We start from the raw sequence: 22,644 nt of genomic DNA on the forward strand, positions 1-22,644 counted from the left end.
AAAGAAACGTGACTATCACGGTGAAGACCTGGAAACGATACGTGAGTGGCCGGGCGAGCGGGGTATATAGGCGGCGGCCCGGTCACCTGTCGCGGCAGCGTGCACGGAAAGGCTGGCGCTCCTGCGGTCTGGTCTGTGCTGTCTCCGCGGGCAAATCACGGAGATTCCGCTCGGGATGCCCGCCCTTCCTCTTTCCCCAGCGCTGCACGACCGGGTGCAGGGGAGGTCGGGTCTGAAGTTGGACCCCCTCGGGCACTCAGCTCGGGAGAGGCGTCTGCCCTTCCCCGGCACCTCGCTTCCAGGCTGGGAAGGTGCGGGCCCTCGGGCTCTGGGGGGAAGTGAGGGGGACCCCGTCCTCTGAATGGATGTGACTTACCTGCTGAGTCGCCATGGTGATCAGGAAGCCTCCTAACACTTCTCCCCTTGGGGACAGTTACACCCCCCACCCCCCACCCCTTGCAGGAGCTGTTTCCTGGATTTCTCTATTACTCGGGGACTCCTCCTCTAGGTATTTGCAGTAGTTCAGTAAGTTTACTTAAGGATACCCAGTAGGCAGCTTTTTAAAAAGCACAGGGAAAGTCACTTATTTCCAAGGTTTTGAAGGATGTAAATTTCCCTCTGGGGAGGGGGAGGGTTTGTGTGGGGGGTCCCTTTCTTCGTGCCTCTGTCTCTGCATCTAGGTTTCCATTTCTCAGTTTGTTCCTTGCAGGCCAGGCCGCTGGGAGCCGTGCTGTGGCCCCGGAGGGCAGTCACCACCAGGCCCCCCGGCACCAGCTTGCGGGGTGTGATGGATGTGAAGTGACAGGGCACCTTGCACGTAGCCCTGGCGGTCTCCCAGCCGTGTGCAAGTGGATGTCAACATTGTGCAGTGACAGCCTGGGCGGGTCTCAGCGGCCCCCATTCCATTTCCTCATAGTTTGCTGTCGTGGAAATGAGTATACGAATAAATTGTGAGTAGCCACAGCTAGTGTTTAGCTCCTCTGTCTACAGACTAGGACTGCATTTGTATGAAAGAGTTGTTAGAGGATGCGAATTTCCTGTAAGAATTTACGTGTTCTGTCTCAACAAGGGTTGTGGAAGTATTGTGTTTTCCTGTGATGGGCAAGGTGGTGTTGACCTCCCGAGTTAGAAGTATGTAAGGCTGAGTTAGAGGGATCACATGGAGAGCAAATACTAACACCATGGAGCTTGCAGACATGGGAGCAGAATGGAAAGCCAGGATTGCCTCCTGTGCCTGAGAAATGAGAATATAATGTACTTGCTACTATATATTTTAAAACAGTGACTTTTTCATTTTGAAAAGGCATGTATATCGTATTGAACATTCTAGTTTTCATATTGAGGTATAAGAGTGGCAGTTTGGTGACTCACATTTTTTTTCTCACCAAAACTCTAATAGAAAAAAAATGTTTTTAAACCCATAAAAGGATACTTGGTACATGATACTGTTTTACATTGAACCATCCAACACTGATGCTGAGATCCAAGTAATGAAAAACCAGCAGAGACGGCAGCCTTCCTCGAGGCCGATTTCAGCCCTCTCACGAGATGGTGTATAGGTCAGGGTGACAGGCAGGTTTCTTCTTGGTTTTTCTGCAGATTCACTGAGGATTAGAATTCAGGAATGTTTATTGAGTGCCTACCTTGTGCATGGCTAAGCTAGGACATTGTTCTTCATCTCTCTCACTGAATTGGAAATATCAATTATAGTCTTTCCTGTTCCCTTCTGTGGATGAGAAAAGATTGAAAATGGATTGAGTGGCCCAATATGTACATGATTTGATTCATCAAGTGCATTAAAGATTGGTTAAAACTTCTATTAAAATGCTTTGATTTAGTTATTGCATTGGTTCCTATTTAAGATTCGTGAAGCAGTTTCAATATTACCAAAAGCTTTATTGAAATTATATATTTGTCCTTGGTGAAGCTGCAGGGACTATGCAATTAAAATTCAAATGCTCATAGTAGTGTTGTTTACAATAGCTAAGATCTGGAAACAGCCCAAGTGCCTATCAGTAGATGAGTGTATAAAAAAATTGGTACATTTACACGATGGAATACTATGCACCTGTAATAAAGAAGGATCTCTTACTCTTTGAGACAGCATGGAGGGACCTGGAGAGTATTGTGCTAAGAGAAATAAGCCAGTCAGAAAGACAGGTGTCACATGACCTCACTTATAAGTGGAATCTAATGAACAAAATAAACTGACTAACAAAATAGATCCAGAGACTTGGAACAGACTGAGGAATCTCAGAGGTAAGGGGAAAGAGATTAACCAAAGAACTTAAATGCATACTAGAGGCCTCATGCATGAAAATTGGTGCAAGAATAGGCCTTCCTTCCCCCAGCTGCCAGCACCGGCTTCTCTCCTGCACCAGCTTCCCTCCAGCACCCGGGATCCGGGCTTCCCTCCTCTGGCCGCCAGCAGGCACCTGGGACCCCAGCTGGCTTCCCTTGGGCCACCCACAGGCACCCAGGACCCGGGCTGGCTTCCCTCTGGCCCCGTCTTCATCAGGAATGATGTCCAGAAGTCATCCGGTCTAATTAGCATATTACTCTTTTATTATTATAGATATGCGTAACCTATGGACACAGACAATAGGGAGAAGTTGGGGTGGAGAGGGTCAAAGGAGGGCATCTGTAATACTTTGAACAATAAAGATAAATTTAAAAAAATAAAATGTCAAATTTCTTTTAATTTTAACATACTAAATATAATGTTTTGTGATAAGATCTACATAAGCTAAAATTTACCATCTTAATCCTTTTTAAAAAATCTTTACCCAAGAACATGCTTAGAGAGATGGAGAGAAAGAGAGAGAAGGGGAAACATTGATGTGAGAGAGAAACATTAATCATTTGCTTGTCTACCCTGACCGGAAATCAAACCTGGGACCTCGTGGTTTATGGATCAGTGCCCAGCCACTGAGACACCACTGGTTGGGTCTCACTGGAATTTATAGATATATTTGTTTAATTAAAATGAGAAAACAAATTATTACTTAATGTAGTTCCTTTTTAAGATATAGAATCCATGAGGGATAAAACTAATATGTACATTATGTTCTGTTGGGCCCTATCTTTTCCTTCCACGTAGGTAGTGATATCTTTTTGAAATGTGTGGCTCATGCAGATGACATTTTTGTTTCCCAGCTAATGTGATAATGGTATCTATTTTGCTGTATGGAAGAGTATATAGGACTCACCCTTAGGTATAATATAGATTGTATAGGAAGGGTGGGAATAATGCCTAATTATTTCCCTTTATTTACCACTTCCCCAAATCGTAAGTTAGTTCCCTAGTATCCTCCTATGGTGATGGGTGAGAATTTTTCCCTTTTTCTGTATATTTATCTTTATAACTCTTATTAGAGACCTTCTGGGGGGGTGTCCCTCAGCCTGGCCTGTGCTCTCTTGCAGTCGCGGACCCCTCGGGGGATCTCCTGGGGATCAGGCCTAAGCCAGCAGGCAGACATCCCTCTCACAGTTTGGGACCCCTCGCTCCTTACCGCCCACCTGCAGCGGAGGCAGGTGAGGCTTCTGCCACTGCGCGTGAGCCTGGCTTCTGGCTGAGCAGCGCTCCCTGGGTTGAGCATCTGCCCCCTGGTGGTCAGTGTGCATCATAGCGACCAGTTGTTCCACTCTTCAGTCAATTTGCATATTAGGGTTTTATTATATAGCATAGGATTAGTATATGTGTTTCAGTCCATTTCAGTTATTGTCCCCTTTGTTTTCTTAAATTTACTTTTTTTTAGAAGGGAGAGAGAAAGAAAAATTGATTTGTTTGGCTTATTTATGCATTCATTGGTTGCTTCTTGTTTGTGCCCTGATTGGAAATTGAACCCGCAACTTTGATACATCTAAATGATGCTCTAAGCAACCCGGCCAGGGCTCAGTTATTGTCCGTTTGATGCTCAAATTGCCCTATCTTTGGGTATATAGGCTTATTCGGGTTGGTTCCAAGTCCTTATGGCAGGGTTCTAGTAATCTGTGGTAGCTTACTTGCTTTCTGGTATGACAAGATGATTCAGGCTCATCCTGTACTCTCCCTGTTCCAGATTTAGAGTCAGAACAGATCAGTTTGTAAAAGGAAAAATACATGACCAATAAACATATTAAAATAGCCAATTTTGCCCAGGCAGTGTGGCTCAGTGGTTGAGTGTCTACTTATGAACCCAGGAGCTCATAGTTCGATTCCAGGTCAGGGCACATGCCCAGGTTGTGGGCTCGATCCCCAGTCGGGAGCGTGCAGGAGGCAGCCAATTGATGTTTGTCATCGATGTTTCTGTCTCTCTATCCCTCTCCTTTCCTCTCTCTAAAATCAATAAAAACATTAAAAAAAATAAGTTAACTTATGAATTAATTTTCTGATATCTGAATAATGAAATAAATACTGTAATATTTAAAATGCTTGGAATAAAACACAACTTCTCTTAGTAAAAGATAGAAAGCTTACAGTTTTCTTATGTTATTCCAATAGTAATAATTTTTAATACTGTGGTAGAAGTGAGAATACAAGTGGCACACATAGTGTTTTGTCTCCTTACCCAGCTTTGATTCTAAGGGACTTGGGAATAAATTAGGTAGTGTAGGATTGGGGTGCTGCCCAGAATCTATACATTACAGCTTACTAGAGCATCAATTCCCAACCTTTTTGGATTTAAGGCATCCTATTTGTGTTTGATTTTGTATCTCCCTCCTTACCATTCTAACGGCTACTCTGTTATCAGTGGAGAGCAAAGTGCTGAGATATGAAGTATACAAATAATTGCCATAATTAAATTTTACATAATTATGTCAACCTTTAATTTTAACTGATCACTACCAAACCTTTTCTGGACAAGCTGCACAAATGCATTACTATATGGTATATATTTATTTATGGTTTTGACCAGTTAAAATTCATGTTTTGAAAAATTTTGTGCAGTATAGTGAATCGGATTTGTATCTTATGTATGTTTATGTGCAAAAAATGTGATGGGTAAATATTAAGTACCATTGTAGGTCCCTCCTAGGTAGGCTAAAAATGCTTCTCTTTACAGAGGTAGATAATAGAAGCAGCAGTGTTTATAAGGTGCTTTGAAATCAGTCTTCTATGAATTTATTGTAAACTAGAGGCCTGATGCATGAAATTCTGCAAGACTAGGCCTTCCTTCCCCTGGCTGCTGGCATTGGCTTCCCTCTGGCACCTAGGACCCGGGCTTCCCTTTCAGCCTTGGCTTCATCCAGAAGGTCGTCCGGAAGGACATCTGGTCTAACTAGCATATTATGCTTTTATTATTATAGATTGTAAATAAGTAGAGAAGACTCAGGGTTAACTGATGGTTCAGAAATGGTGTGAGTATGGTGTTTAATTCTGAGAGTCATGGGCTATCACAGTGTCTTCCCTTCCTTAGCTTTCTGTGTTTTGCAAATAACTGATCTCCGTGGCTGACTAACGGTCATAGAGAGGGAATCTCCTTGACTGTCCTTTGCCTGTGTTCAGATGGTTAAGTTCTTTCTTTTTTACATGACACAGAAAGATATAAAAATCATGTGCTTGGCTTTGGAGAATTGATCTGTTTCTCTGGTGTATATAAGACAGCCATGACCTTTTGTGGGAAATGGGGTAAGCACTCCCATGTGAAAGGTACCAATAATCTCTGGAGGTCAGTTTAAGCCAATCCAGCCTTTTCATTTCAGTCAGTTATTACCTGGCCTTCACTAGATTGTTAATGACTAGCAAAATTGGTTTGAGTTGAACCTCTTTTGGTGTTAATGAGAGGTAAAGTGGACCCAAGGTGAGTGTCTGAGTACGGGGAGTCTGGACTCACTCACAAGTTAGCTCATGAATGAGCCTCTAAAAGTGAAGATTTAGTTTAAATTCCTTTCTCTCCATTTTGTGTCCATCTGGTCTTAAGAACTGCCTGTTACCGCATAATGTGATTGTGAGAAGTGAGCTATCTTGTAGCACAGGAAATTCCAGGTGGTAAGGCAGTAGAAATCTGCCTCCTTTTCTGCAAAAAGATAGTCAATCAACTGGGATGCAAACTTTCAGCCACTGAATTTTCAGTTCTGTGGTTTTACTCATGGCCACACTGTTCTGTGTGAAAAATATTTGTTTCTTGGCCTCTGTATTGTTTTATGTGTGATGCTGTAATGTCACTTGAGATTTACAACTTTCTGCTTAATTTTTAATAAGGTAATATGACCAATATTCATTCTTAATATGATTCTAATTCTGACTTCATATAAACTGTCTATATATGGGAACATCTTGGATAAAGTATATTTAAAAAAACATAATTTTAAGAACACAGAAATGACAAAAATCGAAACATTACCAAGAGAGGTTGGTTCTGATATAAACTACTGAGGTAAGTAGATATAACTGTATTTTATTTTAAAAGGTGCTTTTCCAATATATTGCACCTGTATTAGAAAAGATATGCAGTTTAGGAGCAAAAATGATTATAAAAGAAGTAACGAGGTAAATTCACAAGTCAAATTCAAGGTGTGCCAAAATTTAGTTGCTTTAGGGATGATAAATACTGCTTTCTAACCTGCTATTCCTCAAGTGCTGAGTGCATCCTGTCCTTAAAGGAGGATGTCCTGGGGAGACTTACTTTTTCCTAAAATGATTTTATATGGAACGCCTCGGCTTATTCTCAACCCCCGTTATTTCACCCTTACTCTGACCTCATTTCTTATAGTTGCTTTTAAAGGTAAATTACACAAACTTTTTTAGCATCCGATGAAACTTGTAGACCCCTACCAATAAAAGTACTTTATTATTACACGAATAATTAATTTCCTCAATTAAAATATTAAATGATCCAAAAATAAAAGATAAAAAGATACTTTTTCTTTGAATAGGTAAGTTTCTCTAGAAATCCATGTAAATGGGCTCCAGGCAGGAGGTGACTCCCCACCTGTGGCAAATGCTTTTCTGCTTTCTTTTTTCTGTCTACCCAATTGACTGGTGCAGAAATTTGAGTCTAGTTTGACATGCAAGGTCTTTGCACATCTTTGTCTTTTCTTAGACTCCCACTTCTGGTTGTGGTTTGACTTATTTGCACTGTTGTGGGCACAAACCAGCTAAGCTTGACATACTGGATTCACAATGAGGAGAAGAGTTTGGATTCTAGAAGGAGACTTTGGTTAGGAGTATGTAGTCAACAAATTTAACAAGTGAGCTGCCTCTGGGGAAAGCTGCACTGAAGCTCTGCTTTCTCTAGCAGGACTCCCAGGCTAGGGGGAAGCAGTGGATGGGAAGGGAAAAGCATGCGGTTCAAGGGGCACTGAATTTGAGTGTGGACATGTCATAGATTTGACCTGTGTGCAAGCAGTGTAGCAGATAGAGCATCTAGGCATGTAGCCCCTCCCCCTTTAATAAAAAGTTTACTATATTATGGATATTAACCCCTTTTCTTGTGTGTATGTTGTAAATATTTTCCCGGTTTGTTGGTTGCTTTTCAACTCTAATTCTGCTCATAACATATTTTGATGTATAAAAGTTTAATTTTTTTTTTATTAAAGTCCATCAATCTTTTTTCCATAGCTTCTACTTTGATGGTTTGGTTAGAACAGCAGTTCTCAACCCGTGGGTCGTGACTCCTTTGGGGGTCGAACGACCCTTTCACAGGGGTCGCCTAAGACCATCGGAAAACACATATATAGTTACATATTGTTTTTGTGATTAATCACTATGCTTTAATTATGTTCAATTTGTAACAAAGAAAATACATCCTGCATGTCAGATATTTACATTACGATTCATAACAGTAGCAACATTACAGTTATGAAGTAGCAGTGAAAATAATTTTATGGTTGGGGGTCACCACAACATGAGGAACTGTATTAAAGGGTCACGGCATTAGGAAGGTTGAGAACCACTGGGTTAGAAAGTCTTTCTATGGATATTTTAGTCCTCCCTCCCCCCTTCCATTCACTTTCTTCCCTTCTCCTCCCCATTCCTCTCCCTCCCCTTCCTTCCCTGCACTGCCCTCCCACCCCTTCCCTGCTTTCCCCTCTCCTCTTTTAAGTAGAGCCTTTTATTTTGGAACTAGAGTCCTGGTGCACGAATTTGTGCACGGGTGGGGTCCGGCCAGCTGCCCTAATGGGGGCTGTTCGGGGCTGGGCCGGCGGGGTGGGGAAGGGACACGGGAAGTTGGCCAGCTGGAGGTTGGCCAGGAGGGGCCTTTGGAGGTTGAGGGGGCTGATCAGGGCCCCGATCGGGCCGGTTGGCCACCACAGTACGCGTCATAGTGACCAGTCGTTCCGGTCGTTCTGTCGTTCCAGTTGCTTGACTTTTATATATATAGATAATTTTGGATTTACAGAAAAAGTGCAAAGATAGTACAGAAAGTTCCCATATACAGTGGGGCCTTGACTTACGAGTGTCCCGACTAACAAGTTTTTCGAGAGAGCCGTCTCTCGGCCGATTTTTTGCTTTGAGTTGCGAGCTAAAATTCGGGTTATGAGCCAGCTTCAGATACCCCACCGTTAGTTGGCGCAGCGAACGTCACAGTGAACGCCACAACATCAGCCCAGCATCACATGTCTCACTCGTTCACTTTTGATTTGACATACGAGTAATTTGAGTTACTAGCTCCGTCACGGAACAAATTAAACTCGTAAGTCAAGGCCCCACTGTACTCTTCACCCAATTTTCTCTAATGTTAGCATCCTATGTAACTATAGAACACAAGTCAAAACTAAGAAATTAACATTGGTGCATTGCTATGAACTTAACTCTAGACTTCATTAAGATTTCACCAGTTCTTCCACTAATGTCCTTTTTCCAGAAAACCGCCATGCATCAGACATGGTGGATTTAAAGAGGCTGCACCACCAGTGGCAAAGCAGCATGCTCTGTAGAGCAGCTGTACTCAAAACACTGCATTTGTGTAGAGCGTGGCAGTTTTATAGTATGTAATCCATATGGAAAGGAGCCTTGATCTTTGGTCTTATTAGACACATCTGCCCCTAGGACGTGTCCATCTTGTCAGTGGCACTGTTCTGCATGTGCGGGACCAAAGGGAACTTGTCCATATTGCCGGTTTCTGCCTCCATTTTTCATTCATCTTGATTCCTAGTGCTCTCACTAATAGTAATATGAATCGTAATGTAATTACTAATAGAATGAGTAAATAGTCATCCATTTACTCATTCTTCTTTTGCCTGGACCAGAGTGGAACAGCAGGATATGTTGTTGATTTTTAAGTCTTAGAGGGAAAGGCTCCTTCATGGTAAGGAAGCTCACATCAAAGTAAACCCAAGTATCATTACTTTCACCCTCCAGGACCAGTTTTCTACCTTTATTGCCTAGATGAAGGGTAGTGTATCTAAGGAGAAAAAATGTGGTTGGCATGGATAAGTGCATGTCTTACTCTTTTTTGTTGTTAATCCTCACCCGAGGATATTTTTCCATTGATTTTTAGGGAGAGTGGAAGAGAGAGAGAAAGACAGAGAAACATCAATGTGAGAGAAACACATCAATTGGTTGCCTCCTGCAGGAGCCCTGGAGCCTGCAATCAAGGTACATGCCCTTGACCAGAATCAAACCCGGGACCCTTTAGTCCACAGGCCGATGCTCTATCCACTAAGCTAAACTGGCTAGGGCAGGTAAGTGCATGTCTTACTCTTTAGATAAGTTTGAAAGTCTCTGTGGATTGCTCGCCCATCTCTACCTTTGCCTAAATGGAGACAGACGAATGGAAGTAAGAGATGGGGAGGCCAGGTAGGAAGTTGGGTAGAACGGAAGCCATGTTGTGACATCATGCCTGCACTGCCTGATAAAAATGGCATTAGCAGGGAGGCCTTAGATCAGCGGTTCTCAACCTGTGGGTCGAGACCCCTTTCACAGGGGTCGCCTAAGACCATCCTGCATATCAGATATTTACATGACGATTCATAACAGTAGCAACATTACAGTTATGAAGTAGCAACGAAAATCATTTTATGGTTGGGTCACAACATGAGGAACTGTATTTAAAGGGCCAGAAGGTTGAGAACCACTGCCTTAGATGCCTCTGTACTTACTGTCTTCAGGCTTCACAACTCATAATCATTAATGTGAGTTGGGCTGGGCTTTTTCATGGTGACCAGTAGCTTCTACTTGTGCATTCAAATCTGTCTCCCTCTCCTCACTGAAAACTGCAGTTCCTCAGGGAAGCCATCTCTGACCCTGTGACTAGATCAAACTCTACCTTTCTACCCCGTACTTCTTCGTGGTAAATGCCTTGGCCTTGGTTTCTTCACAAAATAAGAAAATGTGTGCTTGACATAATGTGCAAGATTGCTGTGAAGACCAAATAAAATGGCACAGGTGGAAAACGGCTTGGTAAACTAAGTGTTATGTAGATGAAACCAACGTTATTACTTGCAATGGGAAAAGTTACACGCCAGAGAAAAACTCTGGGGGTTAACAGGTATATCCAGAAAGTACAGAGGAGCATCTCTGCTTGGAATCTGATGAAGTAAACAATCTAGATCCTTCCTTTTGTGTGTGTGTGTGTGTGTGTGTGTGTGTGTGAGAGAGAGAGAGAGAGAGAGAGAGAGAGAGAGAGGAGAGAGAGAGAGAGAGAGAGAGGTGTTTTATGTTTTTTAACTTAGATGAATTTGTGAACAGTCTGTCATTCTCTTAATGTGTGATCATTTAGGTTAAAGGATTGCAGCAAGAAATCTACATTGGTGTTATAAAAACAGGATGGATGGTTTCATTGTAAATAAATTTTAAGGATGTAGTAATGTGTCTGAAATTGGACTTTTAGCATCTCCAAAGGTTTTTCTCCAGGTTTGATATAATAAGATGTGCTCTGATTCTCATACATATGGATATATTAGAAAACTGGACTACATCCCAGCGTCATCAGGCAGGGAACCTGCCTCAACCATAGAGTGGAACTGCAGTGGGAGCGCAGCGTTCCTGTAATTATATCAGGACGTGATGCGGTCCCTCTCTGTGTTTATTAATTAGTGGAGTTGTAATGAGACTTTCCCCCCGTGCTTGTAAGGATGCTGATCAGTGGGCATCCGGGCAGGATTTTAGTTGTGCTTGGGAGCCTTCTGCGTGCAGGTGTGAGGGATCTGTGTTTCAGGTGGCAGCAGGTGAGCCTCCCGCCAAGTTGGCATGATGGGAACAGGACTCTTCTGGGTTGCCATCTGTTTATGGCTGATAGGAAACCAGCAGTGACTTCGGGGGAGTTTATGTTGAAATACTTAGGAATTAGTAATGTTAAGACCGTGCTGATCAGGTACTGGGAGGCGGGGGGAAATAGACTGTGTGGAGTGTTTTCATTATTACTAATTTCAGAAGACAGATGCTTGGGTTCAACAGCCCCCATCCCCCAAACCACAGCTCTTTTCTTCCCAGGAAGTCAGCCCGGTTCTGGACTGAGTTGCCCATGGCAAGGGAACACTTGTTTATAGGACTGTCTTATGTAACAGCGTGCATAGTGCTTGCTGTGGGGATTTAGTCGGTCTCTGTAACGCTTTTAATGTGTTATGGTGTGTGTGTGTGTGTGTGTGTGTGTGTGTGTGTTTTAATTGTGGTAAAATATACAAAAAAATTACCATTTCAGTCATTCATAAAGTTCAGTTGCATTGAGTACATTTATATTGTTGTGCGACCATCATGGTGGTGTTTTAACCAAATATTTTTATGTACAGTTGTTCCTTGGTATCCTGCAGGGATTGGTTCCAGGACCCCCACAGATACCAGAATCCACACATGCTCAAGTTCCTTATGTAAAATAGTGTAGTATCTGCATATTTGTATATTTGTATACTAGAGGCCCGGTGCACAACAGTCGTGCACTGGGGGAGAGGGTTCCCTCAGCCCGGCCTGCACCCTCTCGCAGTCCAGGACACCTCTGGGGACATCCCCCGAGGGTTCCTTAGCTGCTGCGCTTGCCAGCCATAAGCCGGCTTCTGGCTGAGAGGTGCTCCCCCTGTGGGATTGCGGTGACCACCAGGGGGCAGCTCCTGTGTTGAGCGTCTGCCCCCTGGTGGTCAGTGCACGTCATAGTGTCCAGTTGTTCTGCTGTTTGATCAATTTGCATATTAGGGTTTTATATAGGATAGGCTACAGTGGGGTATGCCTACATATCACTGCGTTTGTATAGATTGAGTGTTGTGCTTAATGTGTGGCAAATTCAAGTTTTGCTTTTTGGAACTTTCTGGGATTTTCTATCTGCAGTTGGTTGGATCTGTGGATGTGAAACCCGGAAATATGGAGGGCTGACTGTATGTAAAAAAAAAAAAATAGTGGGTGCTTCCTCTTTGTGTACCAAAATGTCTAAAAAAATCATCAGCATGCTCTGCCTAATGTGATGTCCCTTTGGGTTTTAAGCTTGAGTGTATTTTCTTTCCATATGGGAGTTGACTAGGTGAAGTGGAGCTGCTGTGCCCACATTTCCCTGGGTTTGTTTTGCTGCTCTTGGACCTGGGAAGGTCTGCTTTCCAGGCACAGAGAGTTTTGATGAAACTGAAAACTTTGCTTGGTCTCCTCTGTACTATACTTTAAAGCCAGGCTGTGGGATAGAGGGCAGCTCACCTCCCCTTTAACCTAGCGCTACTACGTAGGTTAACTAGGAGAGCTGGCCCACAGTGGCCTGGTGAGGATGTGTGAGGTTGGAGTTACCCTGTTCAGCCCCTGCCACAGAAACGGGTTCTGAGGTATTGCTTGCTTCTTACTGGCTTGCAGCCCCTGCTGGGTTCCAACTACCACCTGCAAGTTTCCATCTTGCCTCTTTCAGTCAAAAGAAAGGACTGTAGAGCGTTTTGTTAGTTAGGAGATTCTTGGTGACGCGTAAAAGAGAGCTAACCGAACTCACCTATACAAAAAAGGAATTTATGGGAAAGATTCTGAGCTGTGTACTGGAATCTGGGCTGGGAAGTAGCTGGGCCTTAGGTCAGACCCAGAGACTGGCATACTATATGGACAGGCCTAGAAAGCTTTTTCCTTACTCTCTCTCCCCATCTCTGAGCTTCCCTCAGAACAGATCAATTCCTTAACTCTCACTCTATGTGGCAGAATGGCTAGCAATATCCTCTTTCCTTTAAAAAAAAAAAAAATATATATATATATACACACATACACACACACACACATGCACACACTGAGTGGCCAGATTATTATGACCACCTGACATTTGTAGGCAAATTAGCTATAATTTCGTGCTGAAGTTGCTAGAGGGCCAGACCATTAGAAATAGGGAAGCAGGTTGTTTACCACGACAGAAGTGATTTTTTTCTGAAGATATGAGTAAACAACGCAATTTAACAGCCTTTGAACGTTGTATATACTGAGTGGCCAGATTATTATGACCACCCCATCAGTACTTCGTTGGGCAACCTTTTGCTTTCAATACTGCGGCGATTCTTCTTGGCATTGACTCCACGAGGTGTTGAAAGGTGATGCGAGGAATCTGACACCATGCCTGATGAATAGCACTGTCCAGTTCTGTGAGATTTGATGGTTGTGGAATCAGCTGCCTGATGGCTCTTTTAACTTCGTCCCACAAATGCTCAATTGGATTGAGATCTGGTGATTGTGGGGGCCACCTAAGCAAGGTAAAGTCTCCCTCATGTTCTTGAAACCACTCCTGCACAATACGAGCACCGTGGCATGGCGCATTGTCTTGTTGGAAGAAGCCATCTCCATTGGGATACGCCATCAACATGATAGGATGAACTTGATCAGCAGCGATACTTAGGTATGTTGTGCTATTCAGCCATTGTGCCACACGAATTAAAGGGCCCAAATCATGCCAGGAAAACATGCCCCAAACCATAACACTGCCCCCACCAGCTTGAAGGGTTGTACTCATGCATGTGGGGTGCATGCTTTCATGCTGTTTCCACCAAATTCTCACTCTGCCATCTGCATGATGCAGCTGGAAACGTGATTCATCGGACCACATGACTTTTTTCCAGTGCTCGACTGTCCAATCGTTGTGTTCCTGTGCGAATTGGAGATGTTTTATCTTGGTAACTGCAGACAGCAAAGGTGTTTGAACAGGCCTTCGGCTTCCATATCCCATAGGATGCAGTGTATGGCTAATTTGCCTACAAACGTCAGGTGGTCATACTAGTGTGTGTGTGTGTGTGTGTGTGTGTATGTGTGTGTGTGTATGTGTGTATCCCACGTTCAAAGGCTGTTAAATCGCGTTGTTTACCCATATCTTCAGAAAAAAATCACTTCTGTCGTGGTAAACAACCTGCTTCCCTAATTATAATGGTCTGGCCCTCTAGCAACTTCAGCGCGAAATTATAGCTAATTTGCCTACAAACGTCAGGTGGTCATAATAATCTGGCCACTCAGTGTGTCAGTGTCTTGAGAGAGACTATTTCTTCTTTGCTCTAGAAAATTCTGGAATTCTGGGAAGAACTGATGAGTGGTCCTAGAAAATGGTGGCTCCCGTTTTAAGTATGGGGAGGATGGGAACACAGGATATCTGTGTTACAAGTTTGCAAAAGTGTAAGGGACAACCCTAATGGTAAGCAATCATGAAAGGACCCAGGCTGTGAAAGCAACTAAGCTTTGCATTAGAAATGAAACCAAAGCAAAACAAGAAAGCCAAAAACTAAACCAAAACCCAGTTATTCCCAAGTAAGTTAAAGAGAGGAAACTGATAAACAAATTGTGGAATGGTTTTTTTAAATTAAATTTCTTTTTTAGTAAAATAAATTATAGCCTATTTTCATATCAGCATAGTTTAAACTCAGAGAAATTGTGGCCAAAGTTTAATTAAGCACAATAACTTGATGTGGGAGATATATTTCTGAAAACCCAAGTATCAACATTTTTAAAAATTAGATTATATTTTAAGTGCATGGGATTCCTGTTCCTAGAAGGAATCCTTTTATAAATGTTTTTCTAAATTCCACTAATTGAACTTTGTAAATGTGAATCTTCCTGCATCACATTCACTTAGATCAAAGGGTACCAGTGGATTGTCCTTCCTTGCTGTCATGATCTCGTCAGGGTCACCAGTTCATTGGCAGATCACACACTCCACTGATTTCTGAGGTGATGAGAAGTAGCTGTTCCTCTTTTACTAGTAGTTGTGTGGTTACACACACAGATTCCCTGTATGAATTTGAGAACCCTCTGTGAATTGAAATTAAATTGGATTGAAAACCCTGTGTGAATTGTGAACCTATATGCAGTAATCCAAGGAGATTTGAAAATAGCACCTAGTGATTGCAAGTTGAAGAAAGAGTGGTCTGATAATTCTGGGAATTAGTGCATTTGAGAATTTGGGAATTTACTGATATGTTGGTTTGTCATCTCAGATGTGCAGCATTTACTATATTTGCACATTTGTCATAAAAGTGGTTTATTACCCATTTGACTTATTATGCATTTATAATAAGTTTTCCTTCCCAGAACATGTGGATTGTGTTGGAAGTATGACTTATTACTGGACCTGAGGGGAATTCAGATTAGCACTTGAAGAAACATTGCTACAGTGGAAGACCCTTCTGGAAGGCACTCTTCTATGCCCCTCACTCTATTCAATTTCCTACCTTCAAAATGGAGGAAACGTTTATTACTGCTTTAAAGGACATAAAAGCCAAGTGGTATTCTAAAGTAGTTTGGAAAGAGCCCTGCGGTGGGATGAAAATTGGGTGTGCTGCCTGATGTTGTGGGAAACCCTTTATCCCATGTGGCCTTTCTCTTCTTATGTGGGCCTCTTTCCACATACCATAGGGGGTGCCCCAGAAATGTCATGTCTTAAATAGACTGACTTGAACCATACCTCTCTCATTAAAAATGCAGAACCAGAGAGCTCTGAGGACGGGAAAATCAGTGCCTTCAAAATGGCGTTAGAAGTTATAACGTAAAAACAGAAAAAAGAGCATATATGAGGGTTGATTTTATGTGGTGCCTTCTGACAAGACAGAAAAAATCTAATATTGTAAATTTGATAAGTCACTACCTTGTAAAGCATGTTACATTCTTCAGAGCATTCTTTATAAATGTCACCTTTGACATTTATTTGTTGATAAATGTGATAAAGGGGGACCAAATAGTCATCCATTTACAGATGGAAAACTGAGTTTGGGGGAAGCTGTGCACCACTCAGGTCTCCCAGCCGTTACCTAGCTGGCCAATCAGAGCCCGGCTTCTGATTCCTAGTCAGAGTCTTTCCCCATTTTACTTTCCCTGCTCATTGTTTTTAAAAGAAATCTTATTTGATGATAACTTTATATACTCATTTAGAGCCCAGCCTCTCCCACAAAAGAGTTGCATAACTTAAAAGCAGTGACTAAGAAGGAAGTTAGAAGGTAGATAGATACTTTTGGCTGAAGTGAGTTTCTTAAACTTTGAAAATAAAGACAAGAGAAAACTGTTTATTTGATCAAAGTTAAATCCTCTGGACACCAAGAGCTCCCCACCAGTTTTTAGGTTAGGGTTAGGCCCCACATTTAGGATTGTATGAATGGAGAAAGGCGTAACAAGTAGGGAGCTCTGTGGTTACCTGAGCTTTGCTCTTTTATTATATATAGTGTGTCAGTTTTTGATGGTCTTATAAATTTAAGCCTAAAGATCAGCAAAATATTACAGTCCATTTGTAAAATAGAGGAAAATCACCTGAAGTCTCCACCATTATTAGAACTCTTAAGTAAAGCATTCTTTTGAATTCTTTTCTCATAGTTATAATCAAGACTACAAACACCTCTATGCTTTTTAAAAATTAACAAAGCATATGCATTTTTCATCTTTTTATATGGTCTTCATAATTATACTTTTTATTGTGATCCTAGAGCAGTGATGGCGAACCTATGACACGCGTGTCAGAGGTGACACTCGAACTCATTTTTTTGGTTGATTTTTCTTTGTTAAATGGCATTTAAATATATAAAATAAATATCAAAAATATAAGTCTTTGTTTTACTATGGTTGCAAATATCAAAAAATTTCTATATGTGACACGGCACAAGAGTGAAGTTAGAGTTTTTCAAAATGCTGACACGCCAAGCTCAAAAGGTTCGCCATCACTGTCCTAGAGTCCTGGCCTGTGGGATTGGGCCAAAACTGGCTCTCCGACATCCCCCGAGGGGTCCCAGATTGCAAGAGGGTGCAGGCCAGGCCGAGGGACCCCTAGGGCCAGGGAGGGACGAGGGAAGTTGGCCAGCTGGGGAGGGACTGCGGGTGGGCTCCAAGGCATGTCCAGCCCATCTCGCTCAGTCCCGATCGGCTGGACCCCAGCAGCAAGCTAACCTACCAGTCGGACTGTCTGCTCCCTGGTGCTCAGTGCACATCACAGCGAGCAATTGAACGGCCTTAGCATATCATTAGCATATTACGCTTTGATTGGTTGAACAGCTGACCAGTCGACCAGACACTTAGCATATTAGGCTTTTATTATATAGGATAACATAAGGTTTACAATTTTAACTATTTTAAAGTGTACAGTTCAGTGGCATTAAGAACGTTCATGTTGTGCACACATCACTACCATCCATCTCCAGAACTTTTTTTATCTTCCCAAACTGGAACGCTGTACCTGTTAAATAATAATTTCCTATTTCTGCTCCCTCCCACCACAACCTGGCTCCTGGCAACCACCTTCTACTTCGTGTCTTTGCATTTGTCCACTCTAGGGACCTCATATAAGTGAAGTCACACAGTATTTGCCCTTTGGTGCCTGGCTTATTTCATTTAGCATGATGTCTTTAAGTTCATCCATTTTTTTAGCACATCAGAATTTTTTTCCTTTCTGAATAATATTCCATTGTATTTATATACCACATTTTATTTATTCATTTACCTGTCAGTAGATACTTGGATGATTATACTTTTTTGAATACTGTTTGATTAATATTGGGTATTTGGGTTGCTTCTAATTGGGGCTATTAAAATAAAGATGTAATAGATATTATCTTTTTATCCTTATTTTGAGTGGATTATACAAATACTGATGTTTACTTTTATTTGCTATTTGCTGAGTTAGAGTTTAGGTTGAACTTTTGGTTGAAGAGAATTTAGGTGTGTGTAATAAAATGCTTTTAAAAATAAATAAATTGCCATAGTTTAGTGAGGAAGGGCCATTAAAGAATTCTTATTTCATTCAGCAGAGTGCTACTTCAATGAGGGAGCAAAATGCAATGGTTTATGCTGTCAGAAATGATTGAGCTTCTAGTAGTTGAAGAACTAATTTCAAGACAGTATTCAAGAGTCTATGGGCTGTCCTAACCAGTTTGGCTCAGTGGATAGAGTGTCGGCCTGTGGACAGAAGGGTCCCAGGTTCGATTCTGGTTAAGGACACATGCCTCGGTTGCGGGCTTGATCCCCAGTAGGGGGCATGCAGGGGGCAGCCAATCAATGATTCTCATCATCATTGTTTCTATCTCTCTCTCCCTCTCCCTTCTTCTCTGAGATCAATAAAAATATATATATATTTTAAAAAGAGTCTGTGGGCTGATTACATATTATACAGCCCTGGTCGGTGTGGCTCTGTCAGTTGGGCATTGTCCAGTGCATCAAAAGGTTGTGGGTTCTATTCCCGGTCAGGGCACATGCCTGGGTTTTGGGATCAATCCCTGGTGGGGGTCATGCAGGAGGCAGCTGATCGTTGTCTTGCTCTCACATCAATACCTCTCTCTCTAAACATCAATTAAAAGATATATATTAAAAAACAAGAACAAACTATACTAAATCTAGAATGAAACATGTTCAGTGCTAAAAGTACCCTATATAATAAAAGCTTAATATGCTAAGTGTCTGGTCAGCCGTTCAACCAATCAAAGCAAAATATGCTAATGATATGTTAAGACTGCTCAACCGCTTGCTAGATGTGCACTGATGACCAGGGGGCAGAGTCGGCCGGTCAACCAGTCGCTATGACGTGCACTGACCACCAGGGAGCAGACACTCCGACCGGTAGGTTAGCTTGCTGCTGTGGTCCAGCCAATCGGGACTGAGCGAGATGGGTCAGACATGCCCTGGAGCCCTCCTGCAGTCCCTCCCTGGCTGGCCAACCTCCCTCATCCCTCCCCAGCTCCTATTGTGCACCAGTGGGGTCCCTTGGCCTGGCCTGCACCCTCTTGCAATCTGGGACCCCTCGGGGGATGTCGGAGAGCCAGTCTCAGCCTGATCCGGGAGGCCAGGCCAAGGGACCCCACTGGTGCATGAATTCGTGCCCCAGGCCTGTAGTAATTTTCATAAAACCTAGTGGTCATGCTGGGGAAGAATTGTTATCTCTGTTCCTGTTTTCATTGATATCAATCATTGGCATGGCTGTGAGTACAGAGCTAGTGTGAATAATGTGACTCTTGCCCTCAAAGATGTTACTCTTGCCTTACATCCAGGTTGGCATGTCAACATGTCAAACAGAAAACCTAAGCAACTCAGTGATAAGAGAAGGTGGTCTGTGTTCATACAGAGTAACCAAGGAAGGCTTCACATCCTTTTTAGACAGTTGTTAGACTGAGGGAAGGGGAGGCTCTAAGAGGGTTCCAGAAGCGTATCCTCGGTTTGATGTCCTGTCCTCCCTCCTTTCTGCTGTTGGTATGTTTGGCCTCTGTGTATGGTTTGTGGCCATCTAATAGTAAGCCTTGAGGATGATTAGGGAATGTCACTCCTTGGCCAGTCAGCTTGTTGCTGTGGTAGTCCAGCCTTAACTGCAGTGTTGCTTTGCTGCCCATGGATGCGCATACGAGAACCCTCCAGGTTCAGGTCCCATTTTCCTTACTGAGCCATTGTGGACAGTCATGGCCTAATGCCCTTTAGTTGAGGGTGGTGTGCTTGCCTTTGCCTGGCTGAACTAAAGCTCTTTGGTACTTTTCTATGAGTCTTACCCCATCTGCTCTGTGTCTTTTAGAAGTTCCTCAGGGGCCATCATTGGTACTTCTCTTTGTTTTCTGCAGACTGTTTTTTGTACCTTTATATTTATTTGATCATTTTAATGGGAATTTGGGAGAGGGAGTAGTAAACACATAGGACTCATTCATCATTTTGAATTTATTCTGCATGTTATGTTTTCCCATAGTACTAATTTCATTCAATTCTGTTGAGTTTTCCAGGTAGAAGTTTGTATCCTTTATAATAAAAGGCTAATATGCAAATCAGCCAAATGGCGGAACGACTGGTTGCTATGACGCGCATTGACCACCATGGGGCAGACGCTCAATGCAGGAGCTGCCTCCTGGTGGTCACTGCACTCCCACAGGGGGAGCGCCACTCAGCCAGAAGCTGGGCTCACGGCTGGCAAGTGCAGCGGTAGTGGCGGGAGCCTCTTCCGCCTCTGCAGCAGCAGCACTAAAGATGTCCAACTGACTGCTTAGGCTCGCTCCCTGCGGGTAGCAGGCCTAAGCCGTCAGTTGGACATCCTCTGAGGGCTCCCGGACTGTGAGAGGACACAGACTGGGCTGAGGGACTCCCCACCCCCAGTGTACGATTTTCTAGTTATCCTATATAATAAAAGGCTAATATGCAAATAGACCAAATGGCGGAACGACTGGTCGATGACACGCTCTGACCACCAGGGGGCATACACTCACTGCAGGAGCTGCCCCCTGGTGGTCAGTGCGCTCCCACAGGGGGAGTGCCGCTCAGCCAGAAGCCCTGAGCTGGGCTCAAGGCTGGTGAGCGCAGCAGCAGTGGGGGGAGCCTCTCCTGCCTCTGTGGCAGTCGGACATCCCTGAGGGCTCCCGGACTGCAAGAGGGCACAGGCCAGGCTGAGGGGACCCCCCCCCCCCCCCAAGTACACGAATTTCGTGCACCGGGCTTCTAGTTTTAAATATAAATAGCCAGGCCAGAGTGGCTCCGTTGGTTGAACATCAGATAGTCCTGTGTACCAAAAGGTTGCCTGTTTGATTCTCGATCAGTACACATACCCGGGTTGCAGGTTCCATCCCAGTTGGGGCGCATCTCTCACATCGATATTTCTCTCTCTGTCTCCCTTCCTCTCTCTAAGCATGTCGTTTGGTGAGGATTAAAAAAAATGTTAAAAAAATTAATATAAATGATTTTTTGATACTTTCCTTTTATCCACCACCCTCCCCACCCCCCGTCATAATACACTTCCTGGAATTTCTAGAGTGTTATTGAATAACATATTGGTATACAACTTTGATTAATTCTTACCGTAGCCAGACTGCCTTTAGCAGTGTTGGTTTTAATTACTTTCTGCATATTGCCAAGTAGCTTTCTGGAAAGATGAACTAGAATTGGAGTGAGGGCATCACACTCCAGTGTTGAGTGACCAGAGTTTTGGGAAGGCTCTTCTTATTGGTGATTCTGTCATTTTAACATTAAATTTGATTTTGGTCATTTGTTGTTTCCTTTACAAATTCTGGAATCTACTAGAATAGAGTTAGCCTAGATTCATATATCATTTTATTCTCATCACATAAGTATACACAACTTTCCCTTCCTATTTCAAAGCAACACGGATGTGGAGTGGAAATTACTGTTAATCCTGGCAACACAGTTTTTAGTGGAAAAGTATATGGGCCTTGGAGTCAGATATCAAATATTAACTCTTTTACTAATAGCCTGGTAATTTTTTAAAAAATGTATTTTTATTGATTCCAGAGAAGAAGGCAGAGGGAGAGAGAGATAGAAACATCGATGAGAGAGAATCATTGATCGGCTGCCTCCTGCACATGCCCTACTGGGGATCGAGCCCGCAATCCAGGCATGTACCCTTGACCAGAATCGAACCTGGGACCCTTCAGTTCTCAGGCCGACGCTCTATCCACTGAGCCAAACCAGCTAGGGCTAGCCTGGTAATTTTTGATAAGCTTAACTGAAACTCCTTGAGCCTTGGTTTAATCATTTGTAAAATGGGGATTTTACTATCTCACAGGGAGGCTGTGACTGTGGAGTAAGATTCGAAGTGCGCGCTTAGTAACCAGAAATCATTAGTTCTTGCTTAGTGCCTCTTTTCTCCCCAGTGGCTCATTCACATACTAAAGCCATTCTGAAAGAATTGCTGAGGATTTTGGTAGACTTTTATTTTAATCAGAGATAAAGTTTTACCTTTTTTTCTCCGTGATTCTTTGTCCCATTTTAATTTCAAATTGAAATCAGATGATTGTTTTTACATTTCCTTTTTTTATATATTTTTTTATTGATTTCAGAGGAGAGAGAGATAGAAACATCAATGATGAGAGAGAATTATTGATTGGCTGCCTCCTGAATGCCTCCTACTGGGAATCAAGCCCGCAACCTGGGTATGTGCCCTTGGTTGAAATCGAACCTGGGAATTTTCAGTCTGCAGGCCAATACTCAATCCACTGAGCCAACGTGGCTACAGCTACATAGCCTTATGCTAATTTACTTTATTCCAGATTTTTAAAATTGCTTAATGGTTAAAATGTAAATAAAATTATAACAGCAATGTCTAACATTTACTGAGCAATTATAACTATGTGGCAGACAGGTAATTATGGTACTTTGTGTATATTTACTTAGTCTTCCCAACAATCCTACTTTATAGGAAACTCAGGCATAGAAAGGTCACCCAGTTTGGGAGTGTGGCTGGCGCAGGCTAACACACCCTGGCAGTCTGACTGTGGAGCTGTACAGGTAACTGCTGCTGCCACTGGACTGCCATTGTGGTCTTTTGAAGGGTTTGTTTCCTTTATTGTTACTCCTACAGCCCATTCTAGTGTGTGTGTGTGTGTGTGTGTGTGTGTCTA

General features: G+C 42.9%; 1 protein-coding gene and 1 long non-coding RNA gene across 3 annotated transcripts in view; one reads left to right on the forward strand and one right to left on the reverse strand.

The window, feature by feature from the left end:
• LOC106697999 overlaps nucleotides 1–225 on the reverse strand; it is a 7,907-nt gene extending 7,682 nt beyond the window's left edge. The window contains exon 1 of the long non-coding RNA XR_001349270.2: nucleotides 87–225. This is a non-coding gene — a long non-coding RNA (uncharacterized LOC106697999). The remainder of the gene's footprint in view (nucleotides 1–86) is intronic.
• The window catches only part of TULP4 (tubby like protein 4), a 140,909-nt gene continuing 118,471 nt past the window's right edge, over nucleotides 207–22,644 (forward strand). The window contains exons 1-2 of one of the 2 annotated variants that reach the window (XM_023758178.1): nucleotides 432–508; nucleotides 710–950. The gene's annotated coding sequence lies outside the window, so the exon portion shown is untranslated. Of the gene's footprint in view, nucleotides 312–431; nucleotides 509–709; nucleotides 951–22,644 lie in introns of those variants that run through there. The other variant, XM_023758179.1, reaches the window with a different exon arrangement.

This window comes from Myotis lucifugus, unplaced genomic scaffold, assembly GCF_000147115.1.
Source record: "Myotis lucifugus unplaced genomic scaffold, Myoluc2.0 scaffold_125, whole genome shotgun sequence".
Taxonomy (NCBI): domain Eukaryota; kingdom Metazoa; phylum Chordata; class Mammalia; order Chiroptera; family Vespertilionidae; genus Myotis; species Myotis lucifugus.